General features: G+C 46.8%; 2 non-coding genes across 2 annotated transcripts; both read right to left on the reverse strand.

Moving 5' to 3' along the window:
- Positions 1–17539: 17539 nt before the first annotated feature.
- Positions 17540–17611, reverse strand: trnag-ucc (transfer RNA glycine (anticodon UCC)). Its single transcript has one exon. It is a non-coding gene; the product is annotated as a tRNA-Gly (tRNA).
- Positions 17612–22717: 5106 nt separating this feature from the next.
- trnag-ucc (transfer RNA glycine (anticodon UCC)) lies at positions 22718–22789 on the reverse strand. Its single transcript has one exon. It is a non-coding gene; the product is annotated as a tRNA-Gly (tRNA).
- Between the last annotated feature and the right edge of the window lie 319 nt (positions 22790–23108).

The raw sequence follows: 23108 nt of genomic DNA on the forward strand, positions 1-23108 counted from the left end.
AAATGCGGCCCATGCGGGGGAAGTACGGAAGCTCGGTTTAGTCTCACAAAACCAGGGAACATCATCAATTATATCGTAAGGTTCATACATAAAGTACCAGGGAACATTCACCAAACAGCCCAGCACACTCACTGTTCCCAGAACCACAGCCGCCGTTCTCTCGGTGCAATATTTAGTTTTCAGCTTCTCACAACAAATGGCCGCAAATCGATCAAAGGTGAAAGCGACTGTGAGCCAGACAGAAACATCCGTGGCTGCTTCACTCAAGGAGGAAATAAAACTACACACGGGAGTAATGAGCAGGAATGAACCTGTGAAATAAATCGCACCAATCCAATTCAATATCACACCAATGATAACGACCAGGAGATCGGCCACTGCCATTCCCACCAGGTAGCGACTGATACATTTGGAGAGACCGCACTTTCCTCGGGACAGGATCACAATCGCCACCAAGTTAACTGTAAGAGAGAGAAAAGGAAGCAGATAAATTATTGATCAGACCTGGAGCCAAAGCAACGGTTTGAGAGGATCTGAGGTGAAATTTCCAGCTTTGTTGCTGCATCGAAGGGTGGAAAGTGATTGATTGACCTGGGCAGCGCTTTCGGGCACAATGATCAATAATGAATTGGGAGATGGATACAGAAAGTGAATAAAGTGAGCACTGGATCCAGTGGAAGGACTGAGTGAGGGCACAGTGCCGGTGGGGAAGGGAGAAGGGGTTTTACACACCGGGAATCCAGTGGATTAAAGCCGGATTTGGGCTCCAGACGGATGGGGAAAGAGAGGGAAGTGTCGGGAAGGTGAGGGGACAGGGGGAGGTGCAGCTGGTTTGTTGCTCTGGGTTAAGTGAGCCGACAGGGGCTGGCACTAAACGGGAAAGTCAGCTGGAGACCGAGCCAGTGAGTGAGATTGGGAGGGAGACATAGGATTCAATGCAGTGGGAGGGGAGGGTGGGATTCACAGGGAGAGATTGCTGCAGAGTGTTAGAGGAAATCTAATCTATCGGTCCCACTTGCACAATCCAACGAATGCATTCAACAGTTCCTTTCTGTGGTTATTGGTGTCAGGGAACCTGTGTTGGATATTAATTATATCAAACTTGTTGTTTATTGAATTCAGCTGAGCTTTAAAATCACAGCATCCTCATAATTCATCACAATCAATAAATTACTGATTCTATTCTTGAAGTAAATTTCAATTATATTTAGTGCTAAGTTTGGAAAACAAGGAACATTCATAAAAACAGACTGAGTACCTGACAGGGATATAAACATGAGGAGCACTTCATAATAACACCTTCAAATCACATTTTCTCTGTTTAATTGTACTGGAAGTTTCAGCAGTTCATTCTGATGAATTATTCACACCACAGCCTCCCGCTTTCCCTCTCAGTCGCCCTCTCTATCATTCACTCTACTCTCTTTCTCAAGTTCATTTTCATATCCGATTAAATCCTATCATCCTGTGCCTGCATTCTGTTCACCAGCCCCGTGTTCCACCGATCCTATTCTCAGTGTCGGTTTGTTAAATAGTGAACCCTCTGTGGAATAGTTTAATGTTTCTAGAGATCATCCGATTGTCCACTTGTTCACCGACACTGTTCACTTCATCTGCCAATCATGGAATAAACAGAATCGAAAGCCTCTCCCAGGCAGATCTCACAATAATTGAGATTCCTTCTCCTGTAATTATAAAGTAAAGTCATATTTGGCGGGATTGTTCAATTAACAAAACGCCAAAATCACACTGATAATGTACAGATACACTGAAGGGCTCCTGATTCCAACAGATACGGTGCAAATTGAGACAACATAACATCAAAACATTTCATTTTACAGTGAAGTCCAGTGACAGTCAGTGAATTCATCCACAGTGAATCAGAGAAGGAGATGTGAAAGAGTCAGCAGCAAACTCAGTTCAGTCACCAGACATCTGAAGCGGCGTCAGATACTCACATAATAAAATAATATTTCATAACAGTGATAATCAATAAATACATTTAAATCTCAGTTAAACTGAAGCATGTTATTAGGAAGGGAGGACACTGCACTGCCCCATTTTAACACTGAGACCGTGATACAATCACTGAAAACACATTGATGAAAACATATTCCAGGACAGGTTCGTTCCACAACATGAGACTGTTAACAGCTCCTGATGGTCTGATACCAGCTCTTAGCCCAGACACCTGATTCCAATACATTCCATACAGAGAATAATCCAGTAACAATGCCAGCTTTGTATATACAAAGTCATTACAGATCTAATGTAATTCCGACAATATCGAAAGTTTGGAAGTTAAAGTGATACAATTAGTCAACAATACATTCAGTACAGAGAATAATCCATTAACAATGCCAGGGTTGGATATAAAAGGGTCATTATGGATATAATGCAGCTCCGACAAGCCCGAAAGAGCAGAGACTTAAAATATTCCATCATTCAACCGAAGAACAGACCAGGTGACTGTGTTAAATGCGCTAGGAGAAAAAAAATCATACACCAAGTACAGCAGCAGATTCAACACTGATTTACACCATTAACAGCTGAGATATCGGCTTACCTGGAACTCCAATTGCTGCAAGAACAGGATAATAAATGTCTTGTATCTGAAATATTACTGGATAATCCATTTCTTTGAGAAGCAGTGACTTCTGTTGACCAGGAAAGCACAACTCCGTCAGGCACTCTGAGCTGCTCCATTCCAACAAGCCCTGATTTATACAGGGGATAATTCTCCACTGACACGGTTATACCCCTGACCATTGCTATTAGTTACAGTCACTTTAACAAACACATTATATCAGCAGCTTTGACTCCGATGTAAATAATGTGGTGAATAAAACACAAACACCTCAAAGTCCAGGACATTATCTTAATCAGACCTCTCTCAGGAATAAAGTTTATATCTGTTCTCAAACGGGACTGATCCGACAATAATAAACGGCTTCATTTACGGTTTTTATATAATTGTATTGTCCATGGTCAGTGCTGGCGATTCATTTATGAATGTTACCGATTCTCCGCAGTGTAGTCTGAATCCAGGGACACAAGCATGCCCGTTTCACTCTGTTCCTGCAGTTTCCCAGTTAAAATAGGAATATTGAGTCACTGCCACGAGGACAGTTAAAGGGCAGGTTGAGGATTGCAGCCCAGAAATGACTGTGGGTGATATTTGGGGACGGACACTGAACGTGTCCCATTGACATTCCTCTCTCCGCCATTTTACGGCAGAAGTTTACCCGTTTATTCTACATTGGTTCGCGGCTCCAGTAAAATTGGCCACGTGTAACACCGAGCTGAGCTCATTCCTCAAATTGACCTCCATCACAAAGGCCCCGTGATTCCCTCACACGCTCTGTTCCTTCCTCAGCACATCGCCATTGAAACCCTCATCAATGCCTCTGTCCACTCCAGACTCCATTCCTCCAATGCACTCCTGACAGGCCACCCAACCTCCACCTTCCATAAAAGTGAGCTCGTCCAAAACGTTGTTGTCCAACCAGCACCAGGTCCTGCTCGGCCTCACTGACCCTCACTGGCTCCCAGTTACATATCCGTTAAATTTTAAATTCTCATCCTTGAGTTAAAAACCCTCCCCATCTCCATACCTACAGACAACCCACCCGTCACCTCTTCATTCATCGGACACTGGCCTCTTTTGCTGGGACTACCCTCGCTTGGTTCCACTCACCTCTCTGATCACAGCCAGGAGAAGTTTCTCTTCCCACCCTATCACCGTTATCTCTGATGTTTCGAAAGGTTCAATCCTTGGCTCCCTCCTCTTCCTTATCTACATGCTGCCCTTTGGAGACACAGTCCACAGACATGGACCAGCTTTCAGATGGACGCTGATAAATCCATCGCCTCTCTTGACCCTTCCAATGTCTTTGTGATGTCAGACCCACTTTCTGTTTTAGATGACCCACCATTTCCTCCAGTTAAAAATTGGGAAGTCATGATATTTGGCCACAAAATTGGCACATCCTTGCCAGGGATGCCATCCACACCCCTGGCTTTTTGATTGGTGAGCGGCTCACCAATCACCAAAATCCTTACTGACCTGCATTGGATTCCATTCTCCTCAGCCTGTAGTTTATTTTTATTCTTTCTTACACTTAATATCATCAGGGCCTCACCCCTCCCTACCTCTGTAACCTCCTCCAGTCCGACAGCCCCTCGGGAACACTCTACTCCTCCACCTCTGATCGCTTGTGCATCCGCAGTCCATTTGTCCTACTTTTGACAACCGTGCCTTCAGCCATATCCACGCGACTCAATGATCTCCCGAAGCCCCTCCATCTCCCTCTCCTCCTTTCAGGTGTCAGATGTGGATCATTGGTAGCAGTCTCATCTGTGAGTTAGAAGGCTGTGCATTGAAATCCAATTCCAGAAACTTGAACACATAATCCATGCAGACACTGAAATGCAAGTGAGGGTGCACTGTATTTACGGAGGGTCAGTACTGAAGAAGCACTGTACTGTCGGATGGTCAGTACTGTGGGAGTGCTACACTGACGGAGGGTCAGTATGGAGGGAGGGTTGCGCTGTCGGAGAGTCAGTACTGAGGAATTGCTGCACTGTCGGAGGGCCAGTACTGAGGGACTCTCAATCTGTTGAATGGTCAGTGCTGCGGGAGTGCAGTACTGTTGGAGGGGCAGTACTGTGGCAGTCCTGTACTGTCGGAGGTTCCGACAATAGGATACATTAAATCGTGGACCCATCTACCCTCTCAGGGAGATGTAAAATATCCCACAGCAATATTCGAAAAAGTGCAGGGGAGTTCTTTCCGGTGTCCTGGCAAATATTTATCCCTCAAGCAACATTACTAAGGCCTATTTCCTGGCCATTTATCGCATTGCAGTGAGTGGGATCTTGCTGTGTGCAAATTGGCTGTCACCTTTCCTACATTACCACAGTGACTACACTTCACAATGTACTTTATTGACTGTTTTGGGAGGTCCTGAGGCCTTGAAAGGCGCGATATAAAGGCAAGTTCTTTCCTTCTTTCAGGCCTTCCATGAAAACTATATCTTGCTTCAAGCTTTTGTCATCCCTCCTAATATCTCCTTCTTTGGTCGGGGATCCATTTTTATCCTTCAGACTTCGAAATTCTACTCTTGAAAACCCATATTATCCCCTCCGACTCTCCATTTACTTCTTCTCCTTTTACACCATCCTTAAGCCCACTCTTTGACCAAGGTTTTCACCAGTCCTCCTGATATCTTCTTACTCCATTTACTTCTCAGTGAATCCCCTTGGGAATGTTTATTACGTTAAAGGCGGTCTGCGAATTATTCTTTATTATTTATTCGTTCATGGAATGAGGGCGTCGCTGGCGAGGCCAGCATTTATGGTCCATCCATAATTGCCCTTGAGAAGGTGGTGGTGAGCCGCTTTCTTGAACCGCTGCAGTCCGTGTGGTGAAGGTTTCCCCACAGTGCTATTAGGAAGGGAGTTCCAGGATTTTGACCCAGCGACGATGAAGGAACGGCGATATATTTCCAAGTCTGGATGGTGTGTGACTTGGAGGGGAACGTGCAGTTGGATGTGTTCCCGTGTGCATGCTGCCCTTGTCCTTCTAGGTGGTAGAGGTCGCGGGTTTGGGAGGTGCTGTCGAAGAAGCCTTGGCGAGTTGTTGCAGTGCATTCTGTGGATGGTACACACTGCAGCCACTGTGCGCCGGTGGTGGAGGGAGTGAATGTTTAGGGTGGTGGATGGGGTGCCAATCAAGCGGGCTGCTTTGTCCTGAATGGTGCCGAGCTACTTGAGTGTTATTGGAGCTGCGCTCATCCAAGCAAGTGGAGAGTATTCCATCACACTCCTGACTTGTGCCTTGTAGATGGTGGAAAGGCTTTGGGGAGTCAGGAGTTGAGTCACTCGCCACAGAACATCCAGCCTCTGACCTGCTCTTGTAGCCACAGTATTTATGTGGCTGGTCCAGTTAAATTTCTGGTCAATGGTGACCCTCAGGATGTTGGTGGTGTGGAATTCGGCGATGCTAATGCCGTTGAATGTTAAGTGGAGGTGGTTAGACTCTCTCTTGTTGTAGATAGTCATTGCATGGCACTTGTCTGGCGCGAATGTTACTTGCCACTGATGAGCCCAAGCCTGGATGTTGTCCAGGTCTTGCTACATGCAGACACGGACTGCTTCATTATCTGAGGGGTTGCGAATGGAACTAAACACTGTGCAATCATCAGCGAACATCCCCATTTTGACCTTATGATGGACGGAAGGTCATTGATGAAGCAGCTGAAGAAGGTTGGGCCTCGGACACTGCCCTGGGGAAATCCTGCAGCAATGTCCTGGGGCTGAGATGATTGGCCTCCAACAACCACTACCATCTTCCTTTGTGAAGGGATGACTCCGGCCACTGGAGAGTTTTCCCCTGATTCCCATTGACTTCAATTTTACTCGGGCTCCTTGGTGCCACACTCGGTCAAACGCTGCCTTCATGTTAAAGGCTGTCACTCTCACCTTACCTCTGGAATTCAACTCTTTTGTCGATATTTGAACCAAGGCTGTAATGAGGTCTGGAGCTGAGTGGTCCTGGCGGAACCCAACCTGCGCATTGGTGAGCAGGTTATTGGTGAGTAAGTGCCGCTTGAAAGCACTGTCGACGACACCTTCCATCACTTTGCTGATGATTGAGACGTGGCCGATGAGGCGGCAATTAGCCAGATTGCATTTGTCGTATTTTTTTGTGGACAGGACGTACCTGGGCAATTTTCCACATTTCGGGTAGATGCCAGTGTTGTAGCTGTGCTGGAACAGCTTGGCTAGAGGCGCAGCTGGTTCTGGAGCACAAGTCTTCAGCACCACAGCTGGGATGTTGTCGGGGCCCATAGCCTTTGCTGTATCCAGTGCACTCAGCCGTTTCTTGATATCACGTGGAGTGAATCGAATTGGCCGAAGACTGGCTTCCGTGACGGTGGGAATATCGGGAGGAGGCCGAGATGGATCATCCATTCGGCACTTCTGGCTCAAGATGGTTGCAAACGCTTTAGCCTTGTCTTTTGCATTCACGTGCTGGAATCTGGCATCATTGAGGATGGGAATGTTTGCAGAGCCTCCTCCTCCTGTTAGTTTTTAAATTGTCCACCACCATTGACGGCTGGATGTGGGAGGACTGCAGAGCTTTGATCCAATCCGTTGGTTGTGGAATCGCTGAGCTCGGTCTATAGCATGTTGCTTCCGCTGTTAAGCATGCATGTAGTCCTGAGTTGTAGCTTCACCAGGTTGACACCTCATTTTTAGGTACGCCTGGTGCTGCACCTGGCATGCTCTTCTACACTCCTCATTGAACCAGGGTTGATCCCCTGGCTTGTTGGTAATGGTAGAGTAAGGAATATGCCGGGCCATGAGGTTCCAGATTGTGCTGGAATACAATTCTGCTGCTGCTGATGGCCCACAGCGCCTCATGGATGCCCAGTTTTGAGCTGCTGGATCTGTCCTGAATCTATCCCATTCAGCACTCCAGCCGTGCCAAACAACACGTTGGATGGTGTCCTCAGTCTGAAGACGGGACTTCATTTCCATAAGGACTGTGCGGTGGTCACTCCTACCAATACTGTCATGGGCAGATGCATCTGCGACAGGTAGATTGGTGAGGACGAGGTCAAGCAGGTTTTTCCTCAGTGTTGGTTCGCTCATCACCTGCCACAGGCTCAGTCTGGCAGCGATGTCATTCCCGACTCGCCCAGCTCGGTCAGTAGTGGTGCTACCGAGCTACTCTTGGTGAAGGATATTGAAGTCCCCCACCCAGAATAAAGACTGTGCCCTTGCTACCCTCAGTGCTTCCTCAAACCATAGAGAAGCAGATTCAACACAAATATGACAAATGATAACAGGATCGGTAAATCCCTGAGGACTGGAGAATCTAAAATGGATGCTTTTGAACAAGTCGGGATTTTACAGTCTTTATCGGATCAGTAAATACAGGTCACTGAAAGAGTCTGATAATTTCATTGCAATAAATGATATTTGTTGCTGTTTTTCTCACTGCCTGAGATACGTCCATTGTAGAGGATACTTCTCACTGTTACTTACACGTAGACTGACACTAACTGCAGCAGTCTGTGCGTTGGAGCATCCCACCCTCTTACCGAGGTGTGGGGGACAAGTGACAGTCACCGGACTGTCAACGTGTGTAGGAGAGGGAAGCAGAAACACCAAACATTCAGTAACAAAGAGTAAAACACAGGTTTCGGGCGGTCAACCCCCAGTGGGCGAGCTGAGCTTTCCCCGCACGACGTCAGTGCGTTGTCTTAACTCATCAATGACACAGCCCTTCACACTCTCCATGACATCCAACATCTCTTCACCCAGCTGGCAGCATTCGTGCCTCTGAGTCAGAAGGTTGTGGATTCAGGCCCCTCGCTTCAGTGGGATTTGGGAACGAAAATCTGCCCGTAAAAAGTTTCCAATCTAACGGGTTGTGGGGTATTAGCCCAGGAGTACAGACACACACCGGCCAGCGGTGGGGCCCCACACACAGCGGGCGGCTCCTAGGATAACCAGGGACAGTGAACCTGGGAATATCCCCGAATCTGCCCCACTCTGTGTGTGGTCCCGCTCGGGAGGGAACTTCAGAAAATTCCCCATAAACTGTCGGGCCAGTTACACCTGAATAAATGTAGAGCCAGTTTAATTGGAATAAAGTGAGATACTCTCCTCTCTATAAATGAGGGAATCTTACAACACCAGGTTATAGTCCAACAAATTTATTTTAAAATCACAAGCTTTCGGAGATTATCCCCTTCGTCAGATGAATGAGTGAAAAGGTTCTCAAATCGCGTATCTTATACCTGGCTGGGACAGCATCACACCAATCAAAAGGTGTCGTTGTTATTCAAACAGGCCAGTCACGGAGAACAGCACGTCGCAGTACACTGGATAAACATTGTGTCTATTACACAGGCAGGCAGAAAGAAACCCAAAATGGCAGAGAGAGAGAGAGAGAATATGAAAAAACATATAATTTTGTTCCCCCTTTTTGCTGGTGGGGTTACGTGTAGCGTGACATGAACCCAAGATCCCGGTTGAGGCCGTCCTCATGGGTGCGGAATTTGGCTATCAACTTCTGCTCGACGATTTTGCGTTGTCGTGTGTCTCGAAGGCCGCCTTGGAGAACGCTTACCCGAAGATCGGTGGCTGAATGTCCTTGACTGCTAAAGTGTTCCCCGACTGGGAGGGAACCCTCCTGTCTGGCGATTGTTGCGCGGTGTCCATTCTTCCGTTGTCGCAGTGTCTGCATGGTCTCGCCAATGTACCATGCTCTGGGGCATTCTTTCCTGCAACGTATGAGGTAAACAACGTTGGCCGAGTCACAGGAGTATGAACCATGTACCTGGTGGGTGGTGTCCTCTCGTGTGATGGTGGTATCTGTGTCGATGATCTGGCATGTCTTGCAGAGGTTACCGTGGCAGGGTTGTGTGGTGTCATGGACGCTGTTCTCCTGAAAATTGGGTAATTTGTTGCGAACGATGGTCTGTTTGAGGTTGGGTGGCTGTTTAAAGGCGAGTAGTGGAGGCGTGTGGATGGCCTTTGCGAGGTGTTCGTCGTCATCGATGACATGTTGAAGACTGCGGAGAACATGGCGTAGTTTCTCCGCTCCGGGGAAGTACTGGACGACGAAGGGTACTCTGTTGGTTGCGTCCCGTGTTTGTCTTCTGAGGAGGTCTAAGCGATTCTTCACTGTGGCCCGTCGGAACTGTCGATCGACAAGCCGAGCGTCATATCCCGTTCTTACGAGGGCGTCTTTCAGCGTCTGTAGGTGTCCATCGCGTTCCTCCTCGTCTGAGCAGACCCTGTGTATTCCCAGGGCCTGTCCAGAGGGGATGGCCTCTTTGACGTGGTTGGGGTGGAAGCTGGAAAAGTGGAGCATCGTGAGGTTGTCTGTGGGCTTGCGGTAGAGTGAGGTGCTGAGCTGCCCGTCTTTGATGGAGATTTGTATGTCCAAGAAAGAAACCGATTCTGAGGAGTAGTCCATGGTGAGTTTGATGGTGGGATCGAAGTTGTTGATGTTATCGTGTAGTCTCTTCAGTGATTCTTCGCCGATGATCCATAGGAAGAAAATGTCGTCGATGTATCTGGTGTATAGTGTTGGTTGGAGGTCTTGTGCAGTGAAGAAGTCGTGCTCGAACTTGTGCATGAAAATGTTGGCGTATTGGGGTGCGAATTTGGTCCCCATGGCTGTTCCGTGTGTTTGGGTAAAGAACTGGTTATCGAAGGTGAAGACATTGTGATCCAGGATGAAGCGGATGAGTTGTAGGATGGCGTCTGAAGATTGGCTGTTGTTGGTGTTGAGTACTGAGGCTGCAGCAGCGATGCCATCCCCTATGGACAGGCCCTACGAATGCACAGGATCTGCTCAGACGAGGAGGAACACGATGGACACGTACAGACGCTGAAAGACGCCCTCGGAAGAACGGGATATGACGCTCGGCTTGTCGATCGACAGTTCCGACGGGCCACAGCGAAGAATCGCACAGACCTCCTCAGAAGACAAACACGGGACGCAACCAACAGAGTACCCTTCGTCGTCCAGTACTTCCCCGGAGCGGAGAAACTACACCATGTTCTCCGCAGCCTTCAACATGTCATCGATGACGACGAACAACTCGCTATGGCCATCCCCACGCCTCCACTGCTCGCCTTTAAAGAGCCACCCAACCTCAAACAGACCATCGTTCGCAGCAAATTACCCAGCTTTCAGGAGAACAGCGTCCACGACACCACACAACCCTGCCACGGCAACCTCTGCAAGACATGACAGATCATCGACACAGATACCACCATCACACGAGAGGACACCACCCACCAGGTGCATGGTTCATACTCCTGATGAACGGACACCGCGCAACAATCGCCAAACAGGAGGGTTCTCTCCCTGTCGGGGAACACTTCAGCAGTCATGGACATTCAGTCACCGATCTTCGGGTAAGCATACTCCAAGGCGGCCTTCCAGACACACGACAACGCAAAATCGTCGAGCAGAAATTGAAAACCAAGTTCCGCACCCATGAGGACGGCCTCAACCGGGATCTTGGGTTCATATCACGCTGCACGTAACCCCACCAGCGAACAAATGTTATATGTTTTTTAATATAACGGGTCATTGACTGTCTTCCTTCTCTCTCTCTTTTTTTTCTTTTTTTTTTGGGGTTTGTATATTCGGTGGCCTTTCAGGTGACACCTTTCTGTCTGCTCACTGTGATTGCCTTGGCAACGGGCAGTAATCACCAGGCATTGTTCTGTGATTTTCAAATGTGAAGGATTCGAAAATTCCATTTCGACATTCACCTGAGGAAGGAGGAAGCCTCCGAAAGCTTGTGGAATTTAAAATAAATTTGTTCGACTATAACTTGGTGTTGTAAAATTGTTTACAATTGTCAACCCCAGTCCATCACCGGCATCTCCACATCTATTCATCGAAGCTGAGGATTGACGTGGGTTCTGGATTTGCTGAAAACTGACACCATTTTTGTTTCGGGACAATTTAACAAGGTAAAACAGTGAATGGAGAATGCAGGCATTGATCCCACTACTTCTCGCATGCTAAGCGAGCGCTCTACAATTTGAACTAATTCCCCTGCTTAGCGGGCTAAATTGCCCTTCACAATCGTCGCTTCACACTCGCCTCCAAACAGCGCCACGAATTGCCACCTCCCTGAATTTTTTCAATCCTTTGCTCCAATCCGCGGTATCGAGTATTCGCAAGTGAGCAACCGCAGAACGGGAAGGCACAGTAATCGTGAATGTTGCCGAGAAGAGTCCGAGCCTGCGGAAGGCAGACGAGGTCATCGGAAAAGAACAGCAGCCCGAGCTTGAGGAAACAGCGAGAGCTCTGTCTGTCTGTCGGTCTGACTGACTGATGGAAGGCTGATTTGCCTGCAAGTGAGTGCGGTTTGACGTGTTGTTATTCAAAGGTACGCCCTGCTGGTGAGCAGAGGCAAGTGCTCGAGCAAAACAGCCGTGTTCGGGCAGACACAAAAAGCTTTCTTGTTGAAGAAAAGAAAGGAGGTCTCCTGTGCCTCAGCGCCAACATGTTAAGCTTTTGGCTGTCTGTAAAGTAAAGAAAACGGCCTTGAGCCAATTTCTGCTGACTCCAAAAGCACGTTCGCTAGTTCCAACCAGAAACCTAAGGATGACTTTTATCTGTTAATTGTATTGCAGTCCTCCGCTGTACAAGCTGAACGATCGAAGGGAAGCAGCCAAGATTGCTCTCTTTGGTAAATATTCACTGTGCGCCTTTTGCACTGTCGGTCTCGTGGAGTCACGTGTGCATGACGGAGACTGACTCGGTTCCTGCTCATACCGCAGCGCTGTGGCAGTGTGAGCTGTTACTTTCTCTGCACAGCCTTGGCCAGTGGAGCAGGAGATACCTTGTCTCATGAAAAGTGTGAAGATTGTCTGGTCGACACCGACCTGACTGTATTGTTTTTGCAAACTGTCCACTACTTTATGACTTTAGATAGCTTGCAAACTAACCTAATTGGCAGTGCTGCCTGGCAGTCTCCACCGTTCGTGTGCTTTTCACACAGCAGGGAGTGCATTAGTTTTATTAACTTTGTAAATCCTGAGTTCAATCCACAGAAAATATATCAGGACCTGTGAAGCTTTTTTCCAAGTCTCACTTCATGTTTCCATCTTTGCTAAACACCAAAATCAAAAACTTTTGCTTACTGCAGCACGCCAAAAGATTTGCTGCTCCTTGACCTCTATTTATCGAAGCTGAGGATTGACGTGGGTTCTGAATTTGCTGAAAACTGACACCATTTTTGTTTCGGGACAATTCCCCAAGGTAAAAAGGTGAGTGGAGAATGCGGGCATCGATCCCACTACTTCTCGCATGCTAAGCGAGCGCTCTACCATTTGAGCTAATTCCCCTGCTTGGCCAATCAACTTGCCCTTCACAATAGTCGCTTCACACTCGCCTCCAAGCAGCGCCACGAATTGCCACCTCACTGAATTTTTTCAACACTTTGCTCCAATCGAGTAATCGCAAGTGAGCAACCGCAGAACGGGAAGGCACAGTAATCGTGAATGATGCCGAGAAGAGCCCGAGCCTGCGGAACGCAGACGAGGTCATCGGAAAAGAACAGCAGCCCGAGCTTGAGGAAACAGCGAGAGCTCTGTCTGTCTGTCGGTCTGACTGACTGATGGAAGGATTATTTGCCTGAAAGTAAGTGCGGTTTGACGTGTTGTTATTCAAAGGTACGCCCTGCTGGTGAGCAGAGGCAAGTGCTCAAGCAAAACAGCCATTTTCGGGCGGAAACAAAAAGCTTTTGGTTTCAGAAAGGAAAGGAGTTCTCCTGTGCCTCAGCGCCAACATGTTAAGCTTTTGGCTGTCTGTGAAGTAAAGAAAACGGCCTTGAGCCAATTTCTGCTTACTCCAAAAGCACGTTCGCTAGTTCCAACCAGAAACCTAAGGATGACTTTTATCTGTTAATTGTATTACAGTCCTCCGCTGTACCAGCTGAACGATCGAAGGGAAGCAGCCAAGGTTGCTCTCTTTGGTCAATATTCACTGTGCGCCTTTTGACACTCCCGGACTCGTGGAGTCACGTGTGCATGACCGAGACTGACTCATTTCCTGCTCAGACCGCAGCGCTGTGGCAGTGTGAGCTGGTACTTTCTCTGCACACCCTCGGCCAGTGGAGCAGTGGATATCGTGTCTAATGACAAATCAGAAGATTGTCAGGTCAACTCCTGCCTGACTGGATTGTTTTTGCCAACTGTCCATTACTTTATGACTTTAGATCGCTTGCAAACTGTCCTAACTGTGACTGCTGCCTGGCAGTCTCCATCGTTCGTACGCTCTTAACACAGCAAAGAATGCATTAGTTTTATTATCTTTGTAAATCCTGAGTTCAATCCACAGAAATGATATCAGGACCTGTGAAGCTTTTTTCCATGTCTCACTTCATCTTTCCATCTTTGCTAAACACCAAAATCAAAAACTTTTGCTTACTGCAGCACACCAAAATATTTTCTGCCCCTTGACCTCTCTTCATCGAAGCTTCGGATTTCCGTGGGTTGCGGATTTACTGAAAACTGACACCATTTTTGTTTTGGGACAATTCCCCAAGTTAAAAAAATGAGTGGAGAATTGGGTATCGATCCCGCTATTTCTCGCATGTTCAGTGAACTCTCTACTATTGGAGCTAATTCCCCACCTGTGTTGGGGAAATTGCCCTTCACAATGATCGCCTCACACTCGCCTCCAAGCAGCGCCACGAATTGCCCTCTCCCTGAATATATTCAATACTTTGCTCCAATCGGCGGTATCGAACATCAGCAAGTGAGCAACAGCTGAACGGGAAGCCACAGTGAGCGGCCTTGATCTAACTGCTTCTTATTCCAAAATCACATTCGCTGCTTGGAGCCGAAATTAAACCAGCAACCTAAGGGTGACTCTGCTTTGTTTTCCACTGTAGTCCTCTATTCTACCAGCTGAGCGATCGAAGGGAAGCAGCAAAGATCCTTCTGTTTCGTGATTGTTCACCGTTTTGAACACCCCGACTCGTGCAGTCACGTGGGCCTGACGGAGATTTACTCGGTACCTGCCCTTCACAGTAGCTGCTTTGAACTCGCCTCCATGCAGCTCCATGGGCAGCAGAGAAATCTTGCCTTGGGTTAGCCCCTCCCTGAATACAATCAATACTTTGCTCCAATCGGCGATATCGTACATCAGCAAGTGAGCAACAGCAGAACGGGAAGCCACAGTAATCGTGAATGATGCTGAGAAGAGCCCGAGCCTGCGGAAGGCAGACGAGGTCACCGGGAAGGAACAGCCGCCTCCAGCTTGAGGGAGCAGCGAGAGCCCTGTCTGTCTGGTTGACTGACGGAAGACTTTTTGTCCTGAAAGCGGTTTGACGTGTTGTTACTCAAAGGCACTCCCTGCTGGTGAGCAGAGGCAAGTGCTCGAGCAATACAGTCGTGTTCGGGCAGACACAGAAAGCTTTTAGGTTTGAGAAAGGAAAAGAGGTCTCCTGTGCCTCAGCACCAACATGTTAAGCTGTCGGCTGTCTGCAAAGTAAAGAAAAGGGCCTTGAGCTCATTGCTGCTTCCTCCAAAAGCACGTTCGCTAGTTCCAACCAGAAACCTAAGGATGGCTTTCTCGACGGATGCTGCCTCACTTGATGAGGATTACCAGCATTTTCTCTTTATATTTCACATTTCCAGCATTCGCATTATTTTGCTTTTGATTGTATAAACCTCGCCCTTAAAAACCCCATCACAGAATTATCAGCAAGATGGGATTTCAATGGCGGATGAGATTACCCAGAATGTCCCGCGCGGTAGAATACGATCTATCTCCATTCGAAGGGGCGCAATGCGCAGGTGCGGCAAGGGCCGACGGCCGGAGAAATCAGCGCCTTGGAGAGATAGAGGGGTTTCTGGGGCGCGGTGGATTGTGGGCTCTGCGGCCGCCATTAGTCGCAGGTTTTGGGTCAATGTTCGATTGCCCGCGTCGCCCACAGAACCGATTCTGGAAATACAGACTGAGAAATTCAGAGCGAGTTTGATGAACAGACACTGACCGTACAATGTAGAACAGATTTTCTGAAACTATTTTTCTCGTGACCCAGTGGAAGAAAAACACTTCCCCCAGAGACCCCAAACAATAATAACTTCAGACTGGAGTTTGCATCAAATCCCAATAAAGGTCAGTCCATGCTCGCTCTTCACTTCACTTCAAGTAATAACCAAAATTAGACATCGACGTTGCTTGAAAAACATTTTAAATACAGTATAAATACAGTAAAAGAAGATTAGGTTGAGTTTCACTTCCTCAATGTGAGGGGTGGGTCTGTCAGTTGGTCATGATCTCGTTCCCATCTGGATCACAGGATGAAAGTGCTTCACGCATCTCAGGTGCGCTTTTGAGTTTCTTTCTCTTGTTTTTAACCTTGTCAAAGTCGAAAATCCCATTTCGCACAGGTAGGTTGATGTGAACGGCAGCAACAACAGAACACGAATCATAACAGAGGATATTCTTTGAAAGCACTGATCCAAAAAGATGACAATCTGAATGACTTGTGGCGTGTTTTCAATGTGTTCACAGGTGAGTCGCACCGGCTCGTTTTCTTGCTCAGGCATCAAGTTTAGCCTCATTATTGATTCAGGATTTCCCAAAGCAAAAGGATTTTCACCCAACGCTTTTCCTTCAAATTTTCAAATCCCTCTACAGGGAAGTAGCGACTAAAATGGTCAGACAGAGCAGCGAGATGTAACTGTGTGACACATTTCATTTCATTCCCTTTATCTTCATTGATGCTGTTCTCCTCAATGTGTTGTAACAGTGTGAAGCAGGAAATGAGCTCCGCTCCCATTTCTGATCATAACTCTTCAAAAACCCTGTATTTCAGTGAGCTTCCTTTAATGAAAAACCCCTTCTCATTCCAAGCCATTATAGAGAGTGCGGTGCCCAGAACTGAGCACGGAACTCCAAATGATGCCTAACCAGAGCACTGCTTTTTTTCCAATTCCCTTGAGATAAAGATCAAAATTTAATCTCCATTTTAACATTGTTTTAGTGAATTAGTGATCACTTTTAGTGATTTCTGTATTGGACCCCCTAAATCTCTATCCTCCCCCACAGTTCCTAGCTTCTTGCCATTTAGAAAATACACTGATCTATCGTTTTATGGTCCAAAGGGATGACCTCACAGTTCCCCACGTTGAACTCCATCTGCCACAGTTTCACCCATTCACTTAATCTATCAATGTCCCTTTGCAAATTTCTGCTCCCATCTACAATGTTTACTGTGCTACCTAAATTATTGTCGTCAGCACACTTGGAAATAAAGCTCTTTACATAAGAACATAAGAAATAGCAGCAGAATAGGCCATATGGCCCATCGAGCCTGCTCCGCCATTCAATAAGATCATGGCTGATCTTCGATCTCAACTCCACTTTCCCGCCGATCCCCATATCCCTTGATTCCCCTCGAGTCCAACAATCTATCGATCTCAGCTTTGAATATAACTCAACGACTGAGCATCCACAGCCCTCTGGGGTGTAGAGAATTCCAAAGATTCACAATCCTTTGAGTGAAGAAATGTTTCCTCATGTCGGTCCGAAATGGCCGACCCCTTATCTTGAGACTATGAGCTCTAGTTCTTGACTCTCCAGCCAGAGAAATCAGACTCTCAGCATCTACCCTGTCAAGCCGTCTAAGAATTTTATACATTTCAATGCGATCAACTCTCATTCTTCTAAACTCCAACCAATATTGGCCAATTTTGCACAATATTTCCTCATACTACAATTGCAGCAAGACCTCCTTACTCTTATATTCCAACACCCTTCCAATAAAGGCTAACAGATCATGTCCCTTCCTCACTCTTATTAGACCCTTGGTAACTCAGTATTTCCAGCATGTTTTTCCTCTTTTCCTTCGATTGGGAAAAGAAATGAAGGTTGATAACATTTTACTATAATTACACTCGATTATGAACTGCATCAAATTCGATTGTAAACTTAAGAGTTCCTGATGGAAATAAACTAATAAGCACACTTAATTGCGATGGCCGGGAATCGAACCCGGGTCAACTGCTTGGAAGGCAGCTATGCTCACCACTATACCACCATCGCTGAAAATAATCAACAATAAAATAGTTCCCAAACATCAGATCCTGAACAGACACTGCAGGCTGTTGGATTTTGTTCTTCATTTGAACTGGTTTCTGACGGATCCTTTCTCGCTCTGTTGCAGTTCCTGTTTCCGCCCAGTAGATTTCACCAACCCCCAATCAATGGAAATTCCACACCAGCCAGTAATTCTTCACCTGATATCGGACTGAAGAGACAGTCGATACCTGCAATACTTGACCAGCTGGAAATACATATTACCACAGCTCACATCAGCCTTTGAGTAAAGTTAAATAATTCCATTAAATCAGAGACCTGACAACCAACTGGGCAGGAATGGCAGCTTAATATTCAAGTCTATAAGATCTTTAGAAAGGACAGGGAAATAGGGAAAGGAGGAGGAGCAGCAATATTACTGAATGTCAATATTACAGCAGTTCAAAGATAGAATATCAGTGAGGGTGAGTGGGCAGTGTAAACACTCTGAGAGAGACCCATCACAACTGCCCCCACTGTACTCCTCCAGAAGGTATAAGAAGGGCGAGTGCGGGAGGATTTCTTCATTCTTTGTGAAAGTGTTTGTGAGATTGTGGAAATGTCTGGAAGAGGAAAAACCGGCGGTAAAGCTCTGTCCAAGGCCAAGTCTCTCTCATCCCAGGCCGGACTGCAGTTCCCTGTTTGCCGTGTTCACAGGCTCCTGAGAAAGGGGAACTATGCTGAACGTGTGGGTGCCGGAGCCCCGGTCTATCTGGCTGCTGTGCATCAAGTATCTGACGGCTGAAATCCTCGAGCTGCCCGGCAACGCGGCCCGGGAGAAACAAGAAGACCCGCATTATCCCCAGACACCTGTGCAGCTGGCCATCCGCAACGACGAGGAGCTCAACAAGCTGCTGGGACGTGTGACCATCGCTCAGGGTGTTGTCTGATATCCAGGCCGTGCTGATGCCGAAGAAAACCAGCATTGTAAGCTCCAAGAGCAAGTAAACCGGCCAAGGCTTAATCTGATAACCCAAAGGACAGGACCAACCTTATTGAAATCTTTGAAGAAGGAACAGAAAGTGTAGACAAGTTTAATGCAGTAGATGTGATATACTTTGGTTTTCCGAAGGCCTTCTATAATGTACCACATTGTAGACTCATGGCTAAGTTCAGAGCACGTGGAGTCAGGTCAGGTGGCAGAATGAACAGTAAGTTGGGTACAAAATTGAAAGCCGAGAATAGAGGTTACGGGTCGCTCCTCAGAGTGGCAAAACGTGGGAAGTGGAGTTCCAGGTGATGGGACCACTGTTCTTCACAATTTACATGAACGATTTGGATTCGGGAATCGGAAGTACAATTCCAAAATTTGTGCACGACACCAAATTGGGGGATTTAGTTAATACAAAGGAAGAAAGCATCACAATGCAAGAGGCCATTAATAAACTTGCAGAATGAAGAATCAGGAGGTCACACATTGCTTGGAAAATAAGAGTCTAAACGGGATAGAGGAGCAAAGGGATCTAGTGGGACAGATACACAAATTACTAAAAGTAACGACCCAGGTTAATCAGGTCATGAAAAGACAAATCCAACACTATGATTCATTTCTAGAGGGATAGAGTTGAAAAGCAAAGAAGTTATGTTAAACTTGTATAGAACCTTGTTTAGACCAGACTTGGAATACTGCGAACAGGTCTCGTCTCCATATTATAGACATCGGGGCATTGGAGAAGGTGCAAACAAGATTCACAAGGATGATACCAGAAATGAGAGGATATTCTTATCAGGAAAGACTGAACAGACTGGGTCTCGTTTCAGAAGAAAAGAGAAGGCTGAGGGTTGATCTGATCGAGGTTTTTAAGATAATGATAGGGTTTGTTCGGATAGATGTAGAGAAAATGTTTACACTTGTGGGGAGTCCAAAACTTTAGGTAATAAATATAAAATATTCACTAATAAATCAAATAGGGAATTCAGGAGAAATTGCTTTACCCAGAGAGTGGTTAGAATGTGGAACTTGCAACTACGAGGTTGTATCTGAGGCAAATAACAGAGGGACATTTAAGGGGAAGATAGATCAGCACATGAGGGAGAAAGGAATAGAAGGATATGCCGATAGGGTTAGATGAAGTAAGGAAGGAGGAGGCTCATGAGCAGCATAAACGCCGGCATAGACTAGTTGGGCCGAATGGCCTGTTTCTGTGCTGTAGGTTCAATGTAACTCGATGTAAAGGCTCCTTTCAGAGCCACCCTCTGTATCTGTGAAAGGGCTGGTTACTGTCTGAAGGGAGACGCTGATATCACGCTACCAGTGTGGCTCTGAGCTGCTTTTGTCTCGTTGTGGAGGAGATGAGGTATTAATGGGACTGGAGTCGGGGCAGTGACCACGGTCCGGCACTTTAAACGGTGACTTTTTGACCCCAGCCCACACATCACCAGATTTCTTGTATTTATTTAAACTACTTGCCATGCTGGGCTCGTAAAGAATCACCAGAACTGCTTGACTAACCTTTCTACATCTGTGGAATTCAGCGCTTCGCTCCATTTCTGTTCTATTTTGTTGGATTATTTACATAACGCATCAAACTCACTGGGGAATCACTGAAATGTAACTCTGTACAGAAACAAATAACAGTGAATTGCCTGGTGCCCAGGAGATCAGGAACATTACTCGCCTTTCGTCCTGTTAACGAGTAAACCGTGTTTAGAGTCCACCGACCCGCTTTGGTTCCATATGGGGGATTAAACAGAGAAATCGGGAGGGGAGGAGACAGTCAGAGTGACAGAGCGGAGAGCGGCCTCTGATCTTCCAGCTCCATCTCCAGTTCTCTCCATCCGACAGTTTCAAACCGTTTATCGATAATAGAACCGAACCTCAGCGCTCCGCACAAACCCTGACAGACCCGGGCTTCATATTCAAGGGTTCCCAAAACCCGAAGCTTTCAAATAAGCCCCGTTACAATGAAAAATCGTTAATATTCCTGACTAAATACAGTCCATTCAATAACAAGTCAACTCGGCTCCTCCATTTCAGTCTGTTTCCCTGTTCCATCTCCCCACACATCCCCTCCCAGACGGGTTCAGCGTTTTACAAACACCTTATTCCAGCTTATTTGGAGAATCTCATGTGTTGGGGTTTGAGTTATGACGCGGAGATTCTCCGCCAGTGTTACCGTCTCACAGAGACTCTCGCCCTGAATCTGTGAAAAGATTATGACCATGAACTGGGACTGGAGCCGAACACATCCCCAGTTACAGTGAGGCCCGGCCCGGACATCTCATTCTCTCAATTTTATATCAGACAGTATCCCACTTTCATGTCCAGCAATAGAGAGAGAGAGACAGTATCAGTCTTAAACTCCCTATCTGTGTCCAAATCACGCTCAATAGCAGTATCCACCTTCATATACAGCACCAGAGAGAGAGAGAGGGAGGCAGACACGGTGAGAGAGACAGAGAGAGCGGTGAGACACAGTGACAGACAGACGTTAACAGTATTAATTCCAGACTGACCGGTAAAGTGCCGTTTTATCCAGAAAGATCGCGTTGGAGAGACAGAAGATGCCATCTCATCTCTCACTGATATTGTACAAGGGTCAGAAACACTATTAATCCCACACTCAGGGACAGTACAGAGAGGGACAGAAACAATGGGCCACATTTAACCCTCTAATGCCTGTTGTACTATCTGCAGTTTTACAGCTCAGGGCTGTTCGATATTACTCTCAGTGATCTACAGTTTCACTCCGGTTAAATTAATCTGCGACTGTTGCTGCCTGATATTAACCCTACACGGTCCCAGCAAATACACCGACTCCCACTTTCCTCCCATGTTTCTCCAGGATTGGTTTGAGAAATCCTCTCTCAGTCACACATTATAGGGGCCATTAATGAAGAGAATCATTTGGCTGATTTCATAGCCGCTCACTTTATCTCTGAAAGGCTCTTCACCATGAAAAGACCCCGAGAGAAACAGCAGGGATGGAAACATGTACTTTAATAGTTGGAGATTGTAAAGTCAGTCTGGATTCCAGCGTTAGGCACTGGTGGAATCCCATCTGTTTCCCATTCTGGTGCCTGTTCCTGAACTGCCTGTGGACCCCATTCCCTCTGACCTCTCCCCCAGCCCCACTTCCTTTGCTCAGACTCGGAAAAATTCCACTTGGGGAAAGTTTCCATCGATTTTTGGATTGGGAATTGTGGGCGCCATTCCCTCAGTGAGCGGAAGAAGATGGTTTAAAACTGCCGGGAATGGAGAGATCACGGCCACCGGCGGAAGGGAGCAAAGAGCAGCCTCGTTTCAGCAGCTCATCGCTTCGGGACCGTGTCCGCAGATGGGCTCAGAGATCGGCATTGAGTCGGGGGGAAGTTCAGGGGGAGTCCGGGGGATGTTTGTAAGAGGCGGAGTGGATCAAGAACTAGTCCCTGAACATGGAGTGAGAGGGGGAAGGGAGAGGTCATTCTCGGGCTGTGTGTGGACAGGGTGTGTCCAGGGGAAGCGAGAGAGAATGGGAAGAACCTGCTATTAAAATCATTGCTGCTTTCTCTCCCCAAACCAGTTGTGAATATAAATCAACGACTGAGCATCCACAGCTCTCTGGGGTGCAGAGAATTCCAAAGATTCACGATCCTTTGAGTGAAGAAATGTTTCCTCATGTCGGTCCGAAATGGCCGACCCCTTATCTTGAGACTATGAGCTCTAGTTCTTGACTCTCCAGCCAGGGGAATCAGACTCTCAGCATCTACCCTCTCAAGCCGTCTAAGAATTTTATACATTTCAATGCGATCACCTCTCATTCTTCTAAACTCCACCGAATATTAGCCAATTTTACACAATATCTCCTCGTACTCCAATTGCAGCAAGACCTCCTTACTCTTATATTACAACACCCTTACAATAAAGGCTAACATATCATTTCCCTTCCTCACTCTCATTCGACCCTTGGTAACTCAATATTTCCAGCATGTTTTTCCTCTTTTCCTTCTGTCGGGAAAAGAAATGAAGGTTGAAAACATTTGACTATAATTACACCCGATGATGTTTCGGAAACAATATCTAACTGAACTGCATCAAATTCGATTGCAAACTTAAGAGTTTCTGATGGAAATAAACCAATAAGAACACTTAATTGCGATGGCCGGGCGTCGAACCCGGACCAACTGCTTGGAAGGCAGCTATGCTCACCACTATACCACCATCGCTGAAAATAATCGAAAATACAATATTTCCCAAACATCAGATCCTGAACAGACACTGCAGGCTGTTGGATTTTGTTCTTCATTTTAACTGGTTTCTGACGGATCCTTTCTCGCTCTGTTGCAGTTCCCGTTTCCGCCCAGTCGATTTCGCTAACCCCCAATCAATGGAAATTCCACACCAGCCAGTAATTCTCCACCTTACATCGGACTGCAGAGATAGTCGATACCTGCAATACTTGACCAGCTGGAAATACATTTTACCACAGCTCACATCAGCCATTGAGTAAAGCTAAATACTTCCATTAAATCATGACAGAGACCT

The sequence above is a fragment of the Heptranchias perlo genome, unplaced genomic scaffold (genome assembly GCF_035084215.1).
Source record: "Heptranchias perlo isolate sHepPer1 unplaced genomic scaffold, sHepPer1.hap1 HAP1_SCAFFOLD_55, whole genome shotgun sequence".
Lineage (NCBI taxonomy): Eukaryota > Metazoa > Chordata > Chondrichthyes > Hexanchiformes > Hexanchidae > Heptranchias > Heptranchias perlo.